The following is a 22,371-nucleotide window of genomic DNA, read 5'->3' on the forward strand; positions in this document are numbered from 1 at the left end:
CTTGTCAGAATAGTTTGGCTTTTTGGTGTTCAGTCAGGTCTTCGCAAAGCCTCTGCTAGAGGCCTGCGCATCTGGAAGTGATGGCATCTCAAGCTTTGCGCTGTTCTCCTACTTGAGCATTAGTCATTAGGTCATTGAAAAGAGGCAGAGAAGCAGAGAATGGAAAACAGTGATCTTAGCCTTGAGAACACTGATGTGTTTTATGTCAAGATTTCGGTTTAAGTACATATGCTAACTTCAATGGACCAGGTGCTTACATAAACATATGCAAGCTTGCAGGATGGTGGTCTTTCTTGGAGATCAAAATTATAGTACTTATTTTTATTAAATCCAATGAAAAATCAAATGCGTAGAAATTTGTTTAATTAAAGGAAGTCAAAATGGTCTTGAATTTGTTCAGTGTTTCCACAATTCTAATTATTAATCTATCAATAACAGAGGCTGTCAGTAGCAGGATAGTTACAGTACGTAAAACAAGAGGAAATTTGAAAAAGTGTGTTATCAAAAGAGAAAAATAGAGGAAAAAGAGTTAGAAAGAACAAACTTTTTTTTTGCGGGAAGGGCAGATGTAAACAACAGTAATATCAGATATTGACAGCCATGTTTTTGGTGCAGGACAGCAACCTTAAATGCAGAGAGGGATTTTTTGGGGTCCTTTAGAAGGTCACGTTGGTCATCTACACAACAGGAAGGTCAAGGCAGGAGGGAAATTAACTCCAGGTGCCTCTCCGACATAGTGTCAAGTAAGAAAGCAGGATTCAGCAATAATCACAGCATGGTTCCCCCTTTTCCTGTGGTGAATCTGTTCCCCTTCTATGCTGGAGCTCCAGAGGTGGCAAGCAGGTGAAGTTCTGGAATTGCCTTCTGCTGCTGATGCTACCATCAGTCATCTATGGTCCCTAATGAATTTATTGCCTGGAGAAGCCTTGTTTATCCTATTCTTTTTCAGCTGTTCATGCTGAAGGCTTCTTGTAGCATCTCTACTTGCAAGTTGTGGCTGTGGATGTGGGGATATGGATGGATACATGGAGGTTTGTTATGTGCTTCTAATTTATATACAGATATTTCTGTCTTCAATAAAACATCAACCAACAGCTACAAATGTGTCAAGAAGTCTAAGAGATATGTGTTCACTTATCCCTTGTGTAAACAGATAAGGCACAGTAATGCAAAATATGATCCATCAGGGCTACCTATCTAAACTTAGAGGTCAGAAATAGACTACTGTGAAATTGCAGTGATAGCAATGAAATGTACTTTATTGAAAAATATCTATTGATGATGACACACAGTGGATATAGGACTTCACTAGTATTCTACTGTGGAAGAGTTGACTTTATTTCTGAAATTAAAATAAATAAATGCAATTACTAAATCAGGATTAAAAAAATCATATTCATGTTATCATACCAGCTTTACCAAAGTAGAAATCATACCAAGTTCAGGAATTATCTTGAATAGGAATATTTAATGTTTGCTTAATCACCTTTCAGAACAAAGCCATTCTGGACAGCATGACCTACTAACAGTGAACTACAGCTCTAGGGCTTCATTTTCAGAAATGAACCTTCTCCTGGCTGCAATGCCAAATAAAAGGCAAATTTTGTTTGTGTATGACTTTTTTAAACTAAGCTGAAGGTACAGCTTCCTCTGTAGATTTGCACACTGAAAACAAAAGCAGCACAGGAAAGCAGACCTTTACCCTAGAGGCACTGCTACTGTGAGAGATTTTAGAATAATAGAAAAAACACAGCTCTTTAGAACATCTACGTCCTGTTCAAAAGGAAAGTATTAAATTAATGATTGGTTGTATACCCTGTGAGGAAGTGTTTGGGGATAAACCAGCTACCCCAGCTAATAGTGAACAGATGTACGGAACTTCTCTTGTGATAGCTGACTGCTTAAAGCAGAAGGTGAAAACAACTTTTGCACTACAGCTTCAGAATGCATGAAGCTACTTTACTTTTGGTTTTGCTCGTTTTCTGACTCCATTTATGGCATTGCTTAGATCTATCGGTATCCACTTTGGGAACATGAAAGGAATCAATGTTAGTTCCCTCAAAGTTAGCATTTTGATTTGGAGCAGTAGTGCAGTTTAAAGCGAATCTTTCAATCCTTTCCAGTTACTGAGAGTTGGTTCAATTCACAGAACTTTGGTGTGCATGAAGTATTTTTCTTTTAAAACAAAAAATGAAACTACAAACTTGCCTCCAGGTGTGCACCAGATGTGTTTCAACTTTTCACTGGAATTTGAGGGTTTGGATGTTTTTTTGGATAACATTGCTACGTTTATATGGTGTGCTATACGAGGAGACCAGACTAAATGTGTCTGAAGAAAAGGCCTTGAGCTGCAAATAATGTAGTGGTGGGGGCCAAGCACCACCTGCTTCAACCTACTGATCAGCTCCTATTTCACTGAATTAGTGTAGACATAACATAGACATACCCCAGGATTACTCAGGACAGTCCTAGGCAATCAAACAAATCAGGAAATGAACTGTAGATTGAGGTACAGTTAAAATTTCTGCCATCAATAACATCCCAAGTATTCTGGTATTTGAGACTATATGTCTAGGGTGGGCAGATTTGCTCCTTGTAATTGCAAAATGAATTTGAAGATCGCAGATCAGAAATATACAAATGGAATCACTGAGCGTCTGCAGAATATACTTAAAATGTCAGCATCATTACTTTATGGATGACATAAACATTATTACTCTATGATAAATTCACTATCACATTTTAGGTAGTATTTCAGTTTTAGAGTAGTGATCCTGGAGAATAAAAGACTATTTTCACCACCAAAAGCCTCAGTTTAGTGAGTGATTCTGCAAGATTCCAATGGGCCACACATTCTTGAATTTGGTACTTTTAGGAGAGAGAAATTAATTTGGCTGTTTAAATATTCAAGATTTGGCCCTTTTATCATCCAGTGTCAAATGCAGTTATGTTTTGTGAAGTGGATTAAGGTCTCCTGAAAAGAGGACAGAGACTACCAAATCCATTTTGCTTCAAATGGGAAGCAGTCATCAGATAGTAACAATTTTGATAACAGCCAATGAATATGAAAAGATATGTATGTTAAACTGTCTGATATTATTAATCTTTTGAGCAATCTGGTCTTAGAAGTGGCTTCATTTTAGCTTTAACAATAATAGTTCTGCCCCAAGCTAGAGATCTGTATTTTTGTTAGCTTAGATCATATACATTTTCAGGTTTTATTTTTCATTATGAATGGTCTTTTTTTTTAGAAAACAGGTAGAAGTACAACTATGAAAGAAACAGTGTCATGAAAAAGAATAGATTATTTTCCTAAATCCAAGAACTAGCATCCTTCTAATAGGTGTGATGAGGGATGATATAATGCCCTTTTTATATTCTGTGTAAATTCTTTCTATGTTTTCAAGAAATGGCTTTAAGTTAGGGACAGGGGCTGGAAGGACTGAGAGCTCTACCTTATGAACTTGTTATCAACAGCAGAAATAATAGTGGAGTCTTTCTGAAATGAAAAATGTTGTAATTTGTTCCACAGTAATGGGGAGAAATGTAAGATATGATTATGACATAGCCTTCACGGATTGAATTAGTGACAGATTAATGAAGAGAAAAAGAAATGCATTGTGGGAATCATGAACCCATGACAGCTATGTCATCCTTTTTGGGAAACTCACAAATGAAGTCTCCCTATGAGACTAGAATAAGAGTGTGATTATCTCAGCATTGCTTTTTTCTCCCACTATAGACTTCAGTTTTAATAATAATTAAAGAATAATGCCTGAATCCCATCTGAATGGCTTTTAAGGTTTAACTTGCTGAAGCTGTTCACAGAGCTGCACTTGTAAAGGAGACTGAACAGATCTGCACAACTAATTGTGGAGTATTAGACTGATACTTCGTCTCCCATATCAATACCAATTAAGTCTACCTAGAGTATATCCCATATAATTTTAATAGGGATAGAATTTTAATCTGGTCAGGTATTTCTCTGTGTGTGTGAATGCACTTTTGCCAGTAAGACTTAAAGGCTTTTTCAGGATCCTGACTGACAAAGATTTCCACAGATGTTGTTTAGCCATGAGAACAGTAAATATTCTGTTCTTTGCTAGAGTGATTTTGTTGCATTAACATAAATAAAAAATAAATCGTAATAAGACAATGTTGCTTAATGTATGTACACAGAAATACTGTTACAGGCATCTGGCAATTGTTGGGAGATGGTGGGAAGAGATCAGTGAACGAGAGCTGTGTAGAAGCAGCGTCGGATTCCTTTTCGTGATGGGAGCTTCGGTGAAGCTAATTTTGCCAGCACGGTTTAGAACTTTGCATTCTAGATCTAAGGAGGTTTTTTAGGCACTAGTCTTCAAAGAAAGATGAGTGCCTGAACAAGTATCAGGATATTATTCATACTTTTATTTAGATGCTGACAACACAAAAAAATTGTGCATATAAAAGTGAAAGAAAATGCCTACTTTAGGGACTTTGGAAGTAGATGAGTAAGATATCGGACTGAAACACTCTATGTTTGCAAATTCTGACCAAATAATCCCCCAGTATTCTTCGCTGATTTCAGTTAACTGCTGAAACTCTGCAAGCTTGCTGTACTGTTTTAGTATTTGCCATTCTGACCACATAGAGGCACTAACACAGTTGAAAGAAAGATATGCTCTCTCCATCATTTTTGTATCCCATCATGATGTGACCAATAAGGCTGACAAACAGTGTCAAGATTTTATGCTTTTATTTGAAGTTGTTGCTTGTCTAGTAGGAGCTGGGTAGAAAATAGTTCAAATTTTACAATGTTCCCTACACATCTGCAGTAGAAAACAGTGAAATCGCATTGAATATTCAGAAGTCATACACAAACGAAAGTATTAATTATAGCAATTTTTGTGTCTGCACCATCTACAGATAATGTTAACCTACATTATTAGATAAACTTTTTTGCATGACACTTTATTACTCTGATGGTAACAGTGATGGAAACTGACTGGTTTGTGACAGTGTGTCATGCTGACTCTTCTCAGAACACTGGACATACATAATTTTTGAAGCATATATTGTTTTCATTAAAAAAAAATCTTTATTTGTGTGCTAGAAATTCTAAATTTTCATTCCAATCAGAGGTGGAAATATTTTAGAAGAACTAGGTATTATAAACTGCATCATTTTAATGTATATAAAAGTAGCTAACATGTTTTATTTGATATCTTTTATAACCAATGCTGAAAACTTTAGGTGAGTCTCTTATTAAAATAAGTCCACTAGCAGCTGAGTCCCTGATTTCAGAAATCTTGCTGTGGTTAGAAATTAAAGCCTGTGTTGTATTTTTAGAGAAGAGTGCTGATCAGCAGTGGTAACATGCTAATGTTGGCTTGAACTAACTCTGTCATAATAATAATAATAATGTAAAAATATTTTCGTAATTGCTGTGAAGTTTTATCTAGTTATTAGGCAACGTTCCACTTTTAGAAAATCTTTAGATAATTTACAAATCATGCTCAAACAGTATTCTGGCAAAGAACTGACTGCTCAAACCATCCTAGATGATGTAGTATGAACTTTTAGACCACCTTAAACATTCAAGACAGTCTAAGCACTTAAACTGTTTTATGATGGCATAAGTGCTTAAATTGCCTAAAATCCTGAGCAGTGTATGGTTTTAAGGCACATTAAGTCCCCTGGTGCCATAATTGCCTAAACCACCTCAGATTTTTCAAATGGCATAAACTTTCAAATCATCTTAAATAATATTTGGGGTGGCATAAGGGCTTAAACTGCTCTATGGAGGTATAAATGCTGAAAATACTAGTAGACTACTTTGAAAAGTGTTTGCTTTTGAATTTATGTAACTTCTTAGAGACTGCTTGGTCATGAAGAGGATATTAAGGATCTAATCCTGATAACACATTATATACAGCGCTGCCTTCAGATCTCAGCTAGAAATTCTTTGGTCATATTGCAAGATGCTGCAGACACTTGCTGAAGTACACCCCTAAAAAACCCTCTTCCAGAAATGCATGTTATACCTCCTGTGTTTGCCTCTTACTGCAGCTGCCAGTCTTTGCTGAACAGTTAAAATCACATAAGGTCATGATGCCTGACCTTATGCATGACCATATTAGCTTCTCCTGCTGTAAGATCACTTTCCATTCCCATGTGCAGGAAAGGAAATCTTACATGTGCACTCAGAACCAGAGAGTCAGCACAGAGGTGAGCAGAGGTTTGTGGCAAATGAAGAAAGAAGGATGAGGGATCTTGAGCTCGCTTTCCACAAGGTGTCAGGTAGGCTACCCACTTCTCTGCTAGTTGGTGTGAGTTATAAGTAGTGCCATGGCTCCTCAAAATGCGGCTGCAGTGGTGTTAGCTGCCAATCTTCCCTTGACTTGGCAGGACTCCATGACTGCTCTTGTGTTCTGTCATTGCAGAAGAATTGTACACAAAGGGAAATGAACCCCTGATGCTCTCTTTCTTCTCTCAGCATTTCTTCTTGTAACAAAGCACAGCTTGTCAGAAGCAGTCTCTAAGTGTGGATGAAGTAGCTGTGATAAAAAAATGAATATCTATGTTCTTTGCAAGAGTGTGTTGTGAAAGAGCTAATAAGTAAATAGCACATACCTGTTTAGTCTGTCTGCAGGGCTTCTTCCATTCCATGATTTTGGGCTCACCTATGGGCTCGTAAATGAGCAATTGGACCTTTTATCTTTAAACAGGGACAACAAAAACATTTATAGTAAAAGCTTTAATCTTTTTAAATAACAATCCACAGTATAAACTCCAACATGACTTTGAGCAAAAGCACTTAGGTTAGGTCTAGAAAAGGATACTGGAATCAGTCTAAGAGAATGATCCTAAGACTCCCACGTAACCCTTAAACCAACTGAGGTTTCTGCAGCAAAGTACCGGAATAATTTACTGTTTCCTAAGTTAGAGTCATTTCATGGCTGGCCTTGGCAGCACCCAACGTGCACCTAAGTTTGATCAAGTTTTAAAGTAAGCCTTTTTCTACCTTACACGCCCAATCTAAGAGGATGCTATAGAAAAGTTTAACCACCCTGGCAGTCATATGCAAATCCTAGTGGTTGTCCCACATACATTCTAAACTGGGCAGGAGATAGGATTTTCCATATAAATACAACTGTTTCATAAAAGTAGGCACAGCACTAGTTTTACTAGTGTTGTTTGAATTAGAAAGACAAGATTAGAAAGACAAGTTCACTTGGAAGTACAAGGCATGAACCCAAATTCACTGAAAGTATACAGGTTATGATCTTTCCTTTCTAAAAATCTCAGTTAAGATCTTATAAAAAACCGAACTCAAACAGCTCCCTTCTCTCTGATGCCGTTTTGAGGTGTCACTCTTTCTTATTTCTGAAACCTAGGTTTGGACCAAAAGCCAGCTACCTAAAAGTAAGACATTGCGATCTGGAGGATTGCTGTACCTATATCTCTTTCTGGATGCTATCTCTCTAGGCATCTCTTCTGTCCTGTTGGCTCAGGTTTTAGCCTATGTCTCAAGCATCATTTCCTTAATGCTTCCTGCTATTAGGTTTATTCTAGCTCCAGTTTACAAGAGGTTAGTTCCAGGCAGAAAATGGGATTTTGCAGAAAAAGACAAACAGAGCAGGACAAAACCTGACAGAACTCAAAATACATCCTACAGACGCTTTAGGGCAGCTGGCTGAACCACACACAGATACAACTGACCAAGACAATGTAGGAAATATACCTCTATTCATGTAAAATGGAGCTAGTGATGTCTTCCTGCCTCAGATAAATATAAAGACAGAAACAGGGAATACTCCAGAATTTGATACTACAGTGTGTGGGGAGCTCCTATATGTACTGTCATATATGTACAGATGGAGCTTTTCCTTATTAAAGAGCATCTACTTCCATACGAGCTGAGTAATGAAGTAAGTTCCGTTGGCATCATGTATGCTAGCACATAATTTCTAAATACGTGGTTATATACTAGCAGCTGTATTTTATATGTGTGTAACTTTGAAGCTGGTAGAGTTAAGAGCCTACATCAGGGGAATCAGACCCATCATGAGTCAAACCGTTCCTTGATTTTTAACAGCAGTTGCTCTGGATTGTTTGTTACATTTACCTTTGTTGAAGGATTCAGGACTTCATTATTTGTCCTTGGTTCTGTTATCAAATGCAAATGATTCTGGAGTAGGTGAGATGTCCTTGGTTATTGTCACAGCATTCCACTAGGTATTAAAGTTTCTTTCCTGCACATATGCCATGTGGATGACTTTGTCTCCATAATTATAAGCTTCATTCAGCCATTGCGAATCAGCGTGTATAACCTGGAGGTGATTTTTAACTTCTGTACAAGAAGCCTGAAAATTTATTTGCATTGGAAGCTCTTATCTGGGGCTGGGTTCTGCTAGGCTGTATTGACAGTGAAGTAGGATGAAAATATTTTGGCTCATAAAAAGGGACTACTTTTGAGCTGTATTTTGATTGTTTGATAAAACATATACTAACTGATACGAGAATGAAGCTGTATAAAGACCAGTTAATTTCTGTTCTGTAGACAACTGGGGTTATTCTAAGTGAGTGTAGGCACAGGTCTGAGAAAGTAGCGGCCCTTAATTTCTCCTCCTCAGGAGCAGCTCGGAGAGGTATTGCAATTCAGAAACAACCAGACTGTACTAGTATCAGATGGTCACCAACGCCTACCAGTTCATTACGAGCCAGTTCTGGTTGTTTAGTGGGAATTTAAAGGCAAAGTAGTGAGACTATCACATGTAGTTGGCAAAACAACCATTTTCCTTGTTCAGTCCTGTTACTGGTCTGCTGTTTATGGAGTTGGAAGAGGTGGGATATTTTTTCTCCACGTACTTACATTGTTTTTGGATTTTCCTTCCTCTTCATTTTAAGTTTGGCTTCTTGACAGACCACCTTACCTTTACACTGACTTAGTAACAGATAATGTAATTCTATTAACACATTATTGTGGATTAATCTCAAATCTGCACTACATCAGCTGTACCAGAAACTTGCAGATATAACAGTGAATACACCAGTTAGATAACAGTGCTGTTCAGATTTTCCTCCTGTATTATTTTACTTAGTTTGTATTATTAGAAAAAAATGTGACAAAGTACATAAGAGAATTTTTTAACCCTGGACAGTCAACGAAGCTGGCTTTTTTTTTAAACAAGTGCCAGTACATTAGCAACAATTTAGGGAATTAAAAATACGTTATTCATATTTTTGGTGAGTGGGTGCTATTCAGTCCCCTTCAGCTAAACTAGAGAGATCCTGCTTGAATCATTGATTTTCCAGTTGGCTGAAGAAATAAAATAGTTTTAGATTAAACAAATTTAATTTGTTGAGAAATTTTAGCTGAAGAAAATAATCAGTTTTGGTTGAAATAAACATTTATTTTTGTCTGGGAGCATTTCTAAAAATAAGAAAATAAAGTGACACTCTTAAAATCAATGACTGTGTAGTCAGTTCAGGGAGATCATCCTAACAACTTTCATCCACGTGAATTTAATGAAAGCACTGTGATCTTTTCAAGGGACACTCAGTCTCCTTGAGATTATAATCATCCTTCTCTTACCAAAATCATCTTGAAAGTGGTGGTATGAATGATTTAAACAAGTGAGTTATTTTTTTCCTGGATTAAAATATCACTGACTTTAACCCTTATTTATAACCCCCAAAATGTCAGGTCAACCCAGAGCTTAATTTTTTTGGAGAGGAAAACACTTGTAAGAAATGTTTATTTCCATATCTCAGTAAACTGTAACCCATAAAAACTCATTAGAAAACCTGATGTTCCTTCAGTTATTGAAATTTCTGAAAATGAATTTCTAATATGATAATTGCCTAAAAATGAAATTCTGATCGACCTTAGCAAAAATGCATTGAAGGTACAATTTTCAGTACGAAAAGTGGACAACAGCTCCTCAGCAGCTTGAGGGACTTGTTAGAAGCTAAACTAAGCAATGAGAGAGGGAACGGCATGGGAGCAACCCAGTGAACTCCAGCCTGGAGTACAGCGGGAAGCTCAGTGTGCACCAAGAATGAGACGGTGCTAACACCAGTGTTGTTTCAATACCTACAAACAAGTCCTGTTGCGAAGAAGATGTGGTAAGGCCTCGTGCTCTTGCTGTTTGCCTGTCTGCAAACATGTGAGAATAAAATGTTCCCCTCTGGTTAGCTCCTTTGATCACCTGATGTTCAGGGTGTTTGGGTGTTGTTCCAAACAGCTCACTCATGCAGCTCAGAAAAATAATGAGGGAAAGAGGAGCATGGCAGGAGGACAAACTAACTGCAGCTACAATTTATCGTGTGGATTAGTTACTCTGCTGACCTTCATTATAAGGCTAGGAAAAAGTGTGCACAGTCTAACAGCTACATCGTTGAGCTCTAGTACAAATGGTGTTATTAGCAGCAGCTGTAATACTTATGACAGTGGCTGCTTCATTAAAATTCATAAAAAGTTTGAGTGTGGGAATTGACATTTTTGTAAAACTTACGAGTAACACCCCATGCAGCCATGAAAGTTAAGTTGTACTTTTATGAAACTGGTCACACAATTTAGGGAATGCAGTAGGTACATCTCTGCCAACTGCAATAGAAATTGTACGAGAACAGCCAAAGAACATCTCTGAACTGTTTAGTTGAAGCAGTCTCCAAACTGTCTGAGCTTCCTCCTGTAAACTCATGATTAGAATGGAGCTTTCTGCCAACTGCGACAAAAGGTCATTCAAATTTCAGACGAAGTTGCAGATTCCCTGGATAAGTATCAATCAGGATGGCTTCTCCTATTTCTTAAGTTTTCTTTTTTTCTTTTGAGTGGTCATTTAAATTTGTACTTGAAAGTGAGTTGTAACATTATATATGTTATAGATTATATGCTATAGCTACAGTGTTCTTTCCATTCATCACTGCAAGGGAGCGGCAGCATCTGCCAACCAAGAAGGATTAAAAACCTCCATAAACAAACATATTAATCTTATTGTTTTCATACATCTGTTCAGCTGATGCAGAGGAGGAGACTATTATTGGAATAGTTCTCTCATTCTGGGGAACATGTCGCCAAGGAGTTGTCTTCTCAACACGGGATAGAGAGCTTCTCCCAAAGTAGCAAAAGCAACAAAGAGAAAGGAACGGCAGGGAAAGCAGACATTTTACACTGAATTTAAACTGCAATGTCATCGAAATCAGGACCTTTAAGTGCACTGCAGGAACACATTGTTTATTTTTTATGTCCCCAAGATTCGTAACAGTCTCTTAAACATAATTAGTATCCCTTTTCTGAGGTCCAGTACAATCTCCACAGGAGCTTGAAGTGTGTTAATTTTAGATCTGCATGTCTAGCTGTTTTATAAACTTGGCCTCCATATGTTATAACATTCACATTCACAGTACATTGCTAGTGTCATTTTCCCATTTTCTTTTGAGTTTTATCATGTATTGGGGTTTGCATTTAATAACTAGTTATATACTGAGGGGGATTTATGTGGTTTATGTTTTATGTGTTTCAGTGGATTATTAAGGATGAATTCATGTGAGGGTGGATGAGTTCCTCCATCTATATATATTTAATTTTTCGTACTTGAGGGCTCTTTACAGAGTGATGCAGTTGTAAAACCTGGGACAAATTCATCACAGCTTCACTGACGTGGTGAATTTGGCTCACAGTTCCTGTCTGCATTTTCTAACTTGGCTCAGATGTGCAAATCTTAAAATATAATGTATTCATTTTCTGAACATAGGGCTTTATTTATCTAGTGTCTTCTCAGTTACCCTTCTTTGGTTTTACTTTTGTTTTTGTTTTTGCTTATTTTAGGAATATTTCTCTTTTCTCTGTATTGAACTGGAGCTCTACAGACAATACTGCTGCCACACTAGAGCACCTGCAAGCAATCTCACCAGTACTTCCTGTAGCATTAAGGTCATTTTTAAGTCCATAATAAATGTAGTGACACTAAATGAAGACTTGTAGCATTTTCAGGAGATATATTTACAGGATGTGCTCTACAAATACTTACTCGTATTGATGAAATTGATGCAGTGAGACCTGTCCTCTGTGTTGTGAACGAAAATGAGAACACTATGAAAATAATATGATTCATTGGCATTTAAAGTCTTAATGCATTTTAAGCTTTACATAGTTGACAGTCTAAGGCACAGATTTAAGGTCTTCCCTCTTCTGAGGCCTCAGAGAGAAATGTGAGTAGGATTAAGTAAACCTTTACACAAAGCTAAGCCCCTCTAAGGTCCTGGGCCAAATTTTCAAGGGAACTTCCTTGTTATTAGTAGGAAAGTGTGAGCCACGCATTTGTGCCAGCTTTCTCTAGCTAGCAGGAACACCAACTAAATTGGAGAAGGATCAGCAAGGTGTCACTATGCACCCGCAAGCAGAGTATGGAGCCAGGGATCCTGGAGGAATTAGTTTCCTGAATACCAGTACATGCAGAAATGCACCACCGCACTTCACTGTGCTAAACCAGCAGTGCTGTGCTACAGTGATACATTCATTTTGCTGTATAGACTTTATATGACATATCAAGAGACAAAGGATTAGTACTGGCAACAGCAGACACATTCTTTTACTGTTCACCAGCCCTGAGGTGGAAATTTCTTGCTCCAGCCTTTTTTGTAGTCTGTTACCTTAATATAGCTAGATAGGCTGGGCTGTGGCTTTACCCTTCGAAGCCCAATTTCAGCAGATGGATCCCCATGTGGCCAGTGAACCTAGATGAAAATTGTTACTAAAAAAGCAAACCCTGTAAAAGTCACCCTTTTTCTGTTTCAATACAATGCTATAAGTTCACTTTCCACCACATACATTTAGTGAAATATTGCCACAGGCCAATGCATTGCAGCTTATTACATTATTGAAAAGCTCATTGAAAAAAGCTGTTAGACATGGTCCAAACCATTACAAAAGGCTACTGAATTATTCTTTTAAATTGGAGCAGGCTCACAGTACATTTTATTGCAGAGGATACACTAACTCATAAGAGAACCTGTTACCAACACTTTTCATTAGCACTATAATAGTTTTTTTAAATGAATAAAGAAGAATTTGAGAAAGGTTTCAAGAAATTGGAGACAAAAACTGTGTTTGAACACCTATGATAATTAATCTACTTGAAGCCTCATAAACAGGATTATTCTTCAAGCTATATGATGTATTTAATAGCTTGTGTTTCCTTTTCCCTACTGCAGAAATAAAAATTTAACCAAAAGTATTTTGCTCAACAGAACTCGATGGAATAAAAATCACTTTGCATGAGAATATCACCAATATTAAAGAAGGAGTTTCAATTATTACTTTAGTATGCCTAATCTGAACTATTTCACAGTTATAAATGAGTTTGTTTCCATAGTAATTAACATTTCCAGCTTCTAGAGTCTACTTTCTGTCTACATGACTTTTCATGAATGTCCAGTCATTTTATCTTGGGATGGACAATCAGATTTCTTAAACAGAGAAGGCAATTCCCTTTAACATTATCTGCCATTATGAGCTTTTCACAGGCTTCTTCTGGAATTGTCTTTTACTGAAAAAAGGGTGAAAAGAAAGAAAAAAAAAGGTAAGAAAAGATAAAAATCAAAATCTCAGAAGACAGCAATGATACTGAGAACTCATACCACATGGCTGAGAAGTTTTTATTTCTATAATGCATCACGAGATGATCTGTGATAGAAAGCACATCCACAATAATGTATTTTACCTGTTTCTTCCAGTGTATTTGCTTTCATATTTACAATAATGATTCTATGGCTTACCAGCAACAATTCAATATTTGCCAGCCACTGCCACATCACAGCAACTAGATTATTTAAGTTTTCTCTTATGATTAAATAGCAGATATCTGTGACATCTTTGTAGTAATGAGGATGTCACATGGTGCCTCTATTATTACATGGGAAAAATACAAAGTATCATCAACTGTACTGCTGCAGAAAGTTTTCATTCATAACCGTGTGATAGTGTTGAAATAACGAGAAAGTCTGGGCATGTCTTTCAACATGAATTTCTTTGCTCGTGGTAATGCTGTTCACACATAATAAGTAACTAGGCTTGGTGGACTGCTTCCACAATTATTGTGGTTTTAGGTACTATTGCTGTGAGTTTGCTGTACTTCTTTCAAATTCTCTTCCCATTACACTTCTGGCGAACATTAACATATTACTCTTCGAATTCTAATATTTCCTTCGTCAACCACTCTCTCTCTCAGAACCAGACCAGAAAGGCTTTTTTCAATTTAATTTCTTTGCAAGCTAATTTCTGTAGAACTTCATGCGCATTCTCAGTACTTAGCAGAGGTCTGCACTGTTTTGCAGAGTATGGGAGGTTCCTCCAGTTCTAACCACTAATTACGTTGTTTACAAGAATATCCATCATCCCAGATGTCAGAAGTACGGGGTATACACAAAAACATGAGGGGTAAATGAGCTGGTATAGACTATATACAAACAGTAATGCAATACTGGATTGATAATATGTCCATGCTGTCAAGTACTGGTACGAAAAGTTTTGACAGATAGATTAAATGTGCCTTGATTTTAAAACAGAGTTTCTGTTATACCAAGTAGAAGAAGAATCTTTCAAAACGAGGAAGCTTTCAACAATCTGTTATCCCCAGATTGATTACCAGCTAAAGAATTTCCATGGAAATTTTACATCTTGTTACCTGAAATATTAATTAAGTGTATTTACTTAGAGATCTGGATGGCCTTGACAGCAATGAAAAGTACTATGGAAGAAAATACGTAATTCAGTTGCTAACTCTTATGTACCAGTGGATTTTTTAGCAATAATGTGGGAGGAAAACAAGCAATTTTTCCTACTAGCTTGATAGTTGATATCAAAGACAGTTCTGAAACTTTTTTTATTTTGCTGTTTATATAGCAATTTTTTCATAAATTATGAAAATTCATAAATTATGAGAATTCCTCCTAAATTTTTCCTTATGTTTGGGTTTTGCATCCCTTGGCTGGGTTCCCAAATGCTCACCAATTGGGTTAGCACTTATATACAAATGAAAAATAACAACATGCAACTTCAAAAATGAAATGTAAAAAATTAAAGCTTCTTCAAGTAAGAAGGTTTTAACAAGGAGATTTACTCCTAAATAATGCTAATTTTTTTTTAAAACCTTTCTGATCTTCTCAGTTTCTTTGGAAGGATCCACTAATGGTCTTGAGAATTACATGATCAAGGAAATTTAGCAGTGTTCAAAATCAGATTTCTGTTGTCCTAGTTTAGAAATCTGCTTCACCTACAGGGAAGTTGCACAATTTCTGAATCTACCTTTATTTTTGAAGTATCCCAGGCCTCAACTAAAAGTTTACAATGGTGAATGTAGTAATCCCTTCCACTTCCTGGGATAAGGCAGCCAAATTAGGCAAATTAGGCAATTCTGAGATTAGGAACCAAAAAAAAAAAATTATCATTGTTATATTCTTTTTGCCATGACTTGATCTCTTGACAACATGGGTATTTTCTGTGGGTAAATCATAGCCTTGTAGAAAATGGTGGAGATTAGGGGATAAGTTGATGGAAAGTTTAGTGAAATCTCTCCCAGAAAAAATATTAAATCAAGATTTTAAACATTGAATTATTTATGCTCTCTCAATATCTCTAACATTTACATCTCATATTTCTTGGTTCTTGATTTCCTTATAATTATATTTATGTTTCCCCTAAAAATGATGACTTTTGTATACCATTAGAAAGGCTTTTTCATAACTAATAATTTAGAACTCTTAAGCCATAACCTACCACAATTACAGATAGTAAGATTTTTAGAGCTCAAAAGTTGAGCTTTTTAATTACTTTGGTTTAACAAAAGCCAGCTTCTGGAAATGTTTGCTCTTAAAGCAGACAAGTTATTTTTGTTTAAGGAGCTGAGATTCAGTTTTCACTTGTATGACTGGGAAAGTTAATAAGTTTATAGAACAACATTTGAATTCTTCCAGTGTAATTTTATGCTACTATTATTTCTTTGGATGTGAAGTATTTAGAAATCTTAACAGAAAGGAAGGAATTCTTACATGTTTGCTGACCTGGTAAGCAAATGTACCTGTGCATGTATATACATATATATATATATACCAAAAGGAGTAATGAACTAGTGTCATTTTGAGTTTGCAGACCTGCATATGAATTTTGGTCTGGAGTTCGTTACAGCAGACTAAGAAAACTACTTATGTCAAAGTGTAGTTTGGATTGGTTGCTTCATTGTCATAGTGAGTGGGCAGTTTAATCCACATGAACCTCAAGTCTCAGCTGGAACTGCTGTTAAATATTCTGAACTGCCAGTTCAAATTTTACAAACAAGGAAAATACATACTTGGCTCATACTATGAAGATTCCTTATTTCATTGCAATGGCAAAAAAGGTTATTCTAGGATGCATGGTTATCATAAAATAGTCACAGTCCTCGATGTCATGGACTCACAGTATTCCAATTCATGACAACCACTTCCTTACTCTAAATCTTTTATCGCCTAGATAATGAAAACCATACTAAGTTGGATATAATTGCAAAGAAACTAACCTCTTGTCTAAACATTTTAAACAGTTTTCCTCTTCTTTTATTTTCTCTTTACCTTCTGTTTCTAATTTTTATTGATAGATTTCTGTCTGCACAATGAAGACATTGTTCACAGGAAAAAAAAATCCACTTCAAGCCCTTGCCTCACTTACTGGTACAAATTTTCCCTTTGCTGTCATGAGATAAACTAAGAAAGTAACATTATTATGTGCTGATGTTTTGGGAAATTTGAGACTCCTAGGTTACCCAGTTTGCCTCTTCTATTTTGTTAGACACTTAGTTGGTAAATCATTACATATGAGTTAATGTCCAACTCTGTAAATTCCACAAATCTTTAATTTTCCTTCTAACATCACCATGATTTCAATGAATTTGAGGACTTCATCAGGAGATTTTATTATTCAGTGTGGAAGATTGTGGCTTATTTCCATAGCAGATATGATGTACTCAAACCTCTAAGCTGAGACAGCAAATACATGAGGCTTGTTTGATGCTTGCAGCTCTCTGATTCTGGGGCCAGATTTCCTTAGGGGACTGTGAAAGCCAAGAAATAGGAAAGAATAAGGGGCATGGTCTTTGGAAAGTGTCCTAGTTTCGGCTGGGATAGAGTTAACTCTCTTCTTAGTAGCTGGTACAGTGCTGTGTTTTGGATTTAGTGTGAAAATAATGTTGATAACACGCTGATGTTTTAGTTGTTGCTAAGTAGTGCTTATCTTAAGCCAAGGACTTTTCAGTTTCCCGTGCTCTGCCAGCAAGCAGGTGTGCAAGAAGCTGGGAGGGAGCAGAGCCGGGGCAGCTGACCCAAACTAGCCAAAGGGATATTCCATACCATGGAACATCATGCTCAGTATATAAACAGGGGGGAGTTGGCCGGGAGGGGCGGATCGCTGCTTGGGCATTGGTCAGTGGATGGTGAGCAATTGCATTGTACACCATTGGTCCCCCCCCCCCGCTTTGTTTTGTTATATTCATTTTCATTATTATTATTATTATTATTATTATTATTATTATATTTCATTATTATTACTGTTAGTATTATATTTTACTTTATAAGACGTAAACGGTTATTAAACCGTCCTTATCTCAACCCACGAGTTTTACCTTCTTTCCCGATTCTCCTCCACATCCCACTGGGAGCAGGGGAGGGGGCGGAGTGGTGATTGGCTGCTGGCTGGGGTTAAACCATGACAGAGAGTTTGTTCTCAGGATCCCCAGCAGAGGTCTTGGCTACATGAAATTCCTAATTTTGAATCAAATCATAGGCCATACCAGCATTTTGTCTATTTTGTTTTCGTCTTATTGGATAATAGGAGTATTTTTCATATGCTTATTTCAGGCCTAAACCAGGGCACTAAAACTAGAAGAGAACTACGCCTGAACAAAAAGACCAGGATTAGGCTTCTTCACTTCAGTATTTATGTGAGGTTATTATACAGTATATCTGAAAATACATTGGCTTTGTCCTGTAGCAATTGAACTAACTCAAACATTTTTTTCCATATTGGGATGTAGGGTAAGGTACTAGTTCTGTGCCTATTTATGGTATGCGTTATTGAAGCAGAGTTCTTGTCTCAAAAGTAACTTGGCAAAAAGTGGTAATTTCTTTAATGAACCGCATTCATTAATGAATCATAAGAAAGTGATTTCTTAATCACTTTTAGACAGTCATTCTGCATAAAATATGCTAATTAGTAATAAAATACATACCTTTATGTTTGCCAGTGCAGACAATTCTCTGTCAGATCTGAGTGTGACTTTCATACTGAAAAAAAATCCTAAATTCAGCTTTCACTGACATGGATCTAGTCCATGGTCTTAAAGTTATGACTCAGCTGTACATCGTAACTGAGAAAACACCTCTGATGCTGTAGAGCAGGGACAGTAGTGGAGTAGGAACAGAAGCTGAAATGGGAACTATGAATTAGTCCTGAGAAGATTGAAATCAGAAACTAGAATGAGGATTTAGGCCTGAGCAGGTGCTGAAGCAAGCAAAGTCAGAGCTGTACCAAGAACTTCACACAGAAGAAAGGATCTCCACACCCTTGAAAGGATCACATTGCCTGGGACCAGGGAGGAGGGTCGGTTGCCTGGACATATGCCAATAATCTTCTTTCAGGCAGTGAGGCATTCCAGCCAGCTCCAATCCTTCTCCAGATGTGTGTACTCCTGTCGTCTCCGCCCATCCTGCACAGATGTCTTTGTAACTTAGAGCATCTCAAATGCTAGTAGATACCTGTGTTTAGGCGGACTGGATCCTGTCCCTCTGGCCTTGGTTCCTTCCACAAGAAGGAAGAAAAGAAGGAGGCAAAGAAGTACGTGTCCCTTTCTGAGAACCAGTGAAGGTGTTGTCTTTGATCACAGTCACTGGCAACCTGTGGCTGACTCCCATAGAGTCAGTATAATGGTATGCTTTAATGTTTTGTAAAGATAATGAACTAATTAAATCCAGTGATACAGTAAATCATCCAGTGGGGCAAATCACTCCTGGAGAAGCTCAGTGCCAAATGACTAGACTGGTTCTTATAACTGAACTTGCTCAGTTTTAAGTCTTGCATTTCTCTGAACTACAAAGGCTTGCATAGCTAGACATGCCCTTAAACTTTGTAGAGGTTAAGTAAATTTAACAGAGTATAACTGCAGCTGAAGGTTAATTAGCAGCCCTGTTGAGAGTAGAATAGACTTCATCTCACCTTCCCATTGAGGATTCAACAACACTCAAAAAGAAAAAAAATTATACAAATTTTCCCTTATTTGTCAGGAAAATTAATAGACTATAAATCAGAATATGTGTAAAGAAGGATTAAGCTGCAGAGAGGATTTTTTATAAGGTTGACGTTATTCAAGAAATCAGTCTGCTGAATTAGAAAATTTTCTGGTTATTTCATAAAAGAATCACTATATTGGCTCTTATGTTGTACTTGCTGGAACCAAATTCTGTTAATTGATCTTTTTTTATCTTGGAAAGATGCCTCAGATGTTTAAAACTTTTTTCTTTCTTCTTTTCTTCTTTTTTTTTTTTTTTTAAATGCCACCTTTTCTTTAGGAGGTTCAAAGCTTACCTCCTGGATATGAAAAGCTAATTAGCAGCTCAGACTATAAATTTGGAGTTTAGAATATAACCAATAGGTTGTGAACAAGCATTGTATGATGCCCCAAAACAGAGAAGAAAGAAAATTTAAGAAAACAAAACCCTGGAAACAATTTATTGGAAAGTTGTAGGCAACTAGGTGAGCTGTGGGAACTGTGATAATTCTCACAGACGCTGATAGGCATCTGTCTGCAGAAAAAAGAAGACCTAAATCTTGATTAAATAATTTAGATATATTATTCATTTTCTTCTAAAATATATATAAGCTAGTTATTTAGCTAATATATACTAAATAACATTCTTTATTTTTAATTGTTCATATAGCTGGCAGCCTGGAAAACAATAGTATTCTAAGTGTCTTATGTCACATGAATTCCACATGAAGTTCTCTACAAAGGGAAAGGGTATTTCATTTGTATGGCTCGAAATTTTTAACAAATGAGACTATCTCTGTGAGACCACAGACCATTTACCATCACTAGATTGATTTCTTTCTGTGCTAAAATCTTGATGATACTTTTCAACACAGTTCATTGTGAGTAGAATGATACCTCAAATACACATTCACTAAAGAGTCTTTGGAGGCTGTATTAAAGAGATGAAAGTCTGGGCAGCAAGGGAGTAGTAGTGTTTAATAAGTAAAGAAGGAAAACAGTATCTTGATATATTCAGAATAAATAAAACCAAACGTTGTAGTTCACACACAAAAGCCAAATGTAAATAAACTTGTTTCACACTACACAGCTATCTGAAGGCATTTCTCTCCTGATCAATGAAAACCAGATTAATAATTATCAAAAAACCATCAATTTTCCATATCTACTCCTTCAATTTCTGCTCTTTTTCTATATATTGGTTGTGATTTCTCTAAGTATTTCTCAATATGTGGAAGCACCTCTTCAAATGAGCCATACCATCAGTTACAAGGGTCCCATAAGGGATACTCCACAGAAGAATGGAGAGTCTTTCAGGCTGAAAAGAGGCAGAAATTTTTAGGCTACCAGAGTACTGAAGCACTAAACTTTGGTTTCTACAGAATGACATGTCAGTGTTTCCTCTGACAAACTCATCATTGCAAATTAAAGGACAGGCATGTCCACAGTGTTTCTTGGTCTCTTTCTGAACTATCTTCTTGTTTCTTAGGCTCTTGGCCATTTCTGTTAATGTTACAGAGACTGGAAGATGTTTTCAGGCTGAGCAGGGGGAGGAATGAGGAAGCACGTTCCACTGATTTTAACCATGAGAAGTCCTTTCTCTTCTTTCAGTTCCCCAGTTTATTAACTGCACATTTTCCAGCTTTTGTAATAAATGAGACACTGTTCTGCCTGTTGAAGTGTTCAGAAATGGGGGATGGGTTAATTTACAAGCAGATATAAGGCCTCCTAAGATAAGATATTCACCCCACATGCTTTCTGTCAGCCAAGAATGAGTAAGGTAGCAATTGTCCCATCTTCATGAGGTTCAGGTGATATAATCTGTTGTATTAGTTTTACATGTCAAAGTTTTGGTAGCAGGGGGGCTACAGGGGTGGCTTCTGTGACGAGATGCCAGAAGCTTCCCTCATGTCCAACAGAGTCAGTGGCAGCCAGCTCTAAGACCGACCCACCACGGCCCAAAGCTGAGCCAATCAGCAACCGTGGTAGCGCCTCTGGGATAACATATTTAAGAAGGGGTAAAACCCCCTGTGCAACAGCAGCCAGAAGAGAGGAGTGAGAATATGTGAGAGAAACAACTCCGCAGACACCAAGGTCAGTGAAGAAGGAGGGGGAGGAGAGGCTCCAGGCGCAGGAGCAGAGATTCCCCTGCAGCCCATGGTGAAGACCATGGTGAGGCAGACTGTCCCCTTGCAGCCCATGGAGGTCCACGGTGGAGCAGATGTCTGCCCTGCATCCCATGGAGGACCCCACGCCAGAGCAGGTAGATGTGCCCTGAAGGAGGCTGTGACCCCATGGAGAGCCTGTGCTGGAGCAGGCTTCTGGCAGGACCTGTGGCCCCGTGGAGAGGAACCCATGCAGGAGCAGGTTTGCTGGCAGGACCTGTGACCCTGTGGGGGGCCCATGCTGGAGCAGTCTGTTCCTGAAGGACTGCACCCCAGAGAAAGGACCCATGCTGGAGCAGTTCATGAAGAACTGCAGCCCATGGGAAGGACCCACACTGGAGCAGTTTGTGAAGGACTGTGTCCTGTGAGAGGGACCCCATGCTGGAGCAGGGGAAGAGTGTGAGGAGGAAGGAGTGGCAGAGACAGTGTGTGATAAACTAACTGCAACCCCCGTTCCTCATCCCGCTGTGCCACTCGGGGGGAGGAGGTAGAAGAGATGGGAGTGAAGCTGAGCCTGGGAAGAAGGGAGGGGTGGGGGGAGAAGGTGTTTTAAGATTTGTTTTTTATTTCTTATTATCCTACTCTGACTTTTGATTGGTAATAAATTAAATTAATTTCCCTGAGTCGAGAGTGTTTTGCCTGTGACACTAATTGGTGAGTGATCTCCCTGTCCTTATCTTGACCCCCGAGCCTTTCATCGTGTTTTCTCTCCCCTTTCCAGTCGAGGAGGGAGAGTGATAGAGTGGCTTCGTGGGCAGCTGATGGCTAGCCAAGGTAAACCCACAACATCTGTAGATGACCATTTAATCCAAGTCTGTCTGCAATGGGATGAAAGTGGATGCAGCAGTTGGGTCATAGTGTTAAACATAGCTTTGAAACTTCCCGAGACAGTTCCTCATTATGGCATAAACTTAGCCTTTCAC

The sequence above is a fragment of the Gymnogyps californianus genome, chromosome Z (genome assembly GCF_018139145.2).
Source record: "Gymnogyps californianus isolate 813 chromosome Z, ASM1813914v2, whole genome shotgun sequence".
In the NCBI taxonomy this organism is placed as follows: domain Eukaryota; kingdom Metazoa; phylum Chordata; class Aves; order Accipitriformes; family Cathartidae; genus Gymnogyps; species Gymnogyps californianus.